The following is a 4,137-nucleotide window of genomic DNA, read 5'->3' on the forward strand; positions in this document are numbered from 1 at the left end:
AAACAGAATATCACGATATTTTCTTAGGTTTAAAAATGTAGATGTCTCCTTACAAGAGCCTTACGTGTGCTAATTCTGATTGAGTAAGTGTGTGCTATTGGTGGGAGCTCCACCAGGCTACTGGCCAGGCTAGGATCACACAGAAGTGCTCAGGGTCCAGAGCTAGGCTGCAAGAGCCCACATCAAGCTAAACCACCAACGTCAATAGCCACTCTGCAGCCTCGGGTAGGATAGTCACTGTGAGGTTTGAATCTGAAATGGCCACACAGGTTCTGGTTCTGAGCTTGTGTTCCCAGGCTGCTGGTGTTATCTGGGGAGGCCACAGGCGCTAAGCTTAGGCTTTTGATGGTTATCTTCAGCCGTAGTGAACTGATCAGATCCCCTAGTGTGGTGAACGGAAATATCAGAAACCATGAACCAAAATAATCCCTTCCCCCTTCAGTTGCTTCAGCCGGGGAATTTTGGTGTCAGTGATACAAACCCAACTAACGACTCCAGCCAACCATGCTGTGTCTCCAGTTTGGTATTAAAGGTGAGGATGGTAACATGGCCTGCCTGCTATGTGGCTGAGGATGAACGAGTTCATACATGCAAGTGCTCAGTGGATGCTGGCTTTTCTGGGTTTTTTTTTGGGGGGGGGGTGCAGCAAACTTTATTGATGGTATTCAAGAGAGTAGGGAGGCCTCCCTAGGCCCCTCCTGTTATGGAGGTCTGGGGTGGAAATTGTGAGGGAGATGCTCAGTGTTGGGGGTTGAGTTGGGATAGGGACTCCTCAGCAACAAGGGCCTCTCTCTTGCTCTCAGTGTCCTTGCTGGGGTGGGTGGTCCAGGGTTTATTACTCCTTGGAGGCCATGTAGGCCATGAGGTCCACCACCCTGTTGCTGTATCCATATTCATTGTCATACCAGGAAATGAGCTTGACAAAGTTGTCATTGAGAGCAATGCCAGCCCCTGCATCGAAGGTGGAAGAGTGGGAGTTGCTGTTGAAGTCGCAGGAGACAACCTGGTCCTCAGTGTAGCCCAAGATGCCCTTCAGTGGGCCCTCAGATGCCTGCTTCACCACCTTCTTGATGTCATCATACTTGGCAGGTTTCTCTAGGCGGCACGTCAGATCCACGACGGACACATTGGGGGTAGGAACACGGAAGGCCATGCCAGTGAGCTTCCCGTTCAGCTCTGGGATGACCTTGCCCACAGCCTTGGCAGCACCAGTGGATGCAGGGTGGCTACAGTCTTCTGAGTGGCAGTGATGGCATGGACCATGGCCATGAGCCCTTCCACGATGCCAAAGTTGTCATGGATGACCTTGGACAGGGGGGCTAAGCAGTTTGTGGTGCAGTATGCATTGCTGACAATCTTGAGTGAGTTGTCATATTTCTCGTGGTTCACACCCATCACAAACATGGGGGCATCGGCAGAAGGGGCGGAGATGATGACCCTTCTGGTTCCACCCTTCAAGTGGGTCCCAGTCTTCTCCATAGTGGTGAAGACCCAGTAGACTCCACCACATACTCAGCACCGGCATCACCCCATTTGATGTTAGCGGGGTCTCACTCCTGGAAGATGGTGATGGGCTTCCCATTGATGACAAGCTACCCATTCAAAAGATGCTTTTCTTGGTTACAACACACCTTTCATTCCACTGCCAGATAGCTCATCTCCTTTTCTTCCTTGTGCCCGTGTTTAACATCCAGTAATTCCCACAAACTTCTTCCTGAGGTCTACCACACACTCGCTCAGTGTAGTTCAGAACTCCTATAATTCAACCTTTGGCCAGTGAAATTCTGACCATGTTCCCATCCTCTGTTTATTAAAGGGTGATAATAATAAAAGCCAGCCTTTGAAGGGGCTGGAGAAGTGGCCCAGTGGTTAAGTGCACACTCACTGCTCTTGTGAAGACCCAGACTTTGTTTCCCAGCCGCTGTGTTGGGTTGACTCACGACCACCGGTAACCTCAGATCCAGCGGATCCGATGCTCTCTCCTGGCCTCTGTGAGCACCCACCAGCACATATCACCCACAGCACAAACTCATTCTCCCCCTCCCTCCCCCCTCCCTCTGTATGCATGCGAGAGCGAGAGCGTGTGTGCATTCATGCATGCATGGATAACACACACACACACACAACTTAAAAACAGAAAAGCCAGCTCTCTGCTCCTCCCTGTTCCAGAGACAGCCGCATCTTCTTATGCAGTGCCAGCCTGGTCCCGTAGACAAAATGGTGAAGGTCGGTGTGAAAGGATTTAGCCGTATTGGGCGTCTGGTCACCAGGGCTGCCATCTGCTCTCCACATGGCAAAGTGGAGATTGTTGCCATCAACGACCCCTTCATTGACTTTAACTACATGGTCTACATGTTCCAGTCTGACTCCACCCACGGCAAATTCAATGGCACAGTCAAGGCCGAGAATGGGAAGCTTGTCATCAATGGGAAGCCCATCACCATCTTCCAGGAGTGAGACCCCGCTAACATCAAATGGGGTGATGCCGGTGCTGAGTATGTGGTGGAGTCTACTGGGTCTTCACCACTATGGAGAAGACCGGGACCCACTTGAAGGGTGGAACCAAAAGGGTCATCATCATGGAATGGGGTCAGTGGACCTGAGTTTCCCTCCAGGCTTAGCCACTAGCTACCTTCAGGACCTGGCTAGGCACAAACTCCTTGGGAATCAGTCCCTTCAACCATCAAATAAGACGGTTGACTCAAGTCTATTTGTGCATAGAGAGGTTTTTTTGTTTTTTGGGTTTTTGGGTTTTTTGTTTGTTTGTTTGTTTGTTTTGTTTTAAATGTGTATCTAGCACTCATGGAGCAGGCCTTGGGGACACATGACAGGAAACGCAACTGTCATTCATTCTGTGAGGAGGGCACAAACAGGAAGTCACCCAACAGAAGTGTAATCATCTATGGTGGCCAGAGCCCTCGTGCACCGAAATGGAGAGCATTGGGAAGGCAGGTGGGCACCAAAGGCCCTCTGAGGAAGCCACCTTCGTACTGATTCTGGGGAAGGTGAGATATTCGGGAGAGCATTCTATGGAGAACTCTGTCACAGGACAGAAGAGGAGAATGACAGCCTAGGCAGCAGGTGAGCCATGTCACATCAGAGAGGAAGGGGGGTTAGAGAGGAGACATGGGAAGAGGCAGCTGCCCAGGGTTGGCATACAGGGACAGTATGTGGGTTTCTGTAAGACACTGTGAGACAGCTCAGAAGGCAGTGTAAGCATGAGGTGGCCTGACCCGTGCCAGCCAGCTTTCTGTTGCTGTGACCGAAGAGCGGACAGAAACCAGCTTGAAGGAGGAAGGGCTTATTTGGCTCATGGTTTCAGTCCGTGTTGACTGGCTCCATTGTTCCTGGACCTGTCGTAGAGTCAAGCTGCTCACCTCCTAGTGGGATTACGGTGGGAACAAGATTTACCTTAACGTGAAGGCCAACGGTGCCACGTCCTCCTGCCCAGGCCCTGCCTCCCAGAGGTTTCACCACTTCTCATTGGTCCATTCAGTCAAGAACTCTAATGGATTCCTGCATTAACAACCCCGAGCCTCCATAATCCAGTCATTTCCCCCCAAAAGCTATCCCTGTGAACGGTGTAGCCCTGGAGAGCCGGCTTTCAGCGAGAGTCTTTGAGGGGATACCTACAAAGACCTAACTACAGCAATCTGTTTTCACAGTTTGACACGCTGTCTAGCTGTGGTTAAAGACCTGCAGACTGTAGCCAGAAAGCCACTACTGCAGGGGAACGGTTGTCAACTTCGGACCGTGACAGGGTCAGAGATGCATGGGAACTAAGATGCTATCTGTGGAGAAGGGCGGGAGCATGGGCATTATCAGCCAGGGAAGACCATCGAACGTGAGCCCTCCGCTTGGACTCAAGTCTTTAGATGTTACTAGGCTCTGCGGTGGTTAGACACCTGGAGAATCTCAATAGCTTACAACATAGCTTACTACTACCCACTTCCACCAGTGCCAGCTGAAGGTCACTGCGACTTGCTTGGGAGTCTTTAATTTCAGGATCGACGGCGAGGAAGCAGCCTCCATCCTAAGGACCAACCACAAAGGTGGAAAAAAGGCTCCTGGTGCCATTGGCTAATCGAAGTCATGTGATCAGGTGTCAATCAAGGGGTGGGGCTCTGTACTTTCCGT

At 51.1% G+C, this 4,137-nt stretch overlaps 2 pseudogenes; one reads left to right on the forward strand and one right to left on the reverse strand.

Moving 5' to 3' along the window:
- Nucleotides 639-1,602, reverse strand: Gm9619 (predicted gene 9619; annotated as a pseudogene).
- On the forward strand, nucleotides 2,168-2,579 carry Gm2875 (predicted gene 2875; annotated as a pseudogene).

This window comes from Mus musculus, chromosome 8 (assembly GCF_000001635.26).
Source record: "Mus musculus strain C57BL/6J chromosome 8, GRCm38.p6 C57BL/6J".
NCBI lineage: Eukaryota > Metazoa > Chordata > Mammalia > Rodentia > Muridae > Mus > Mus musculus.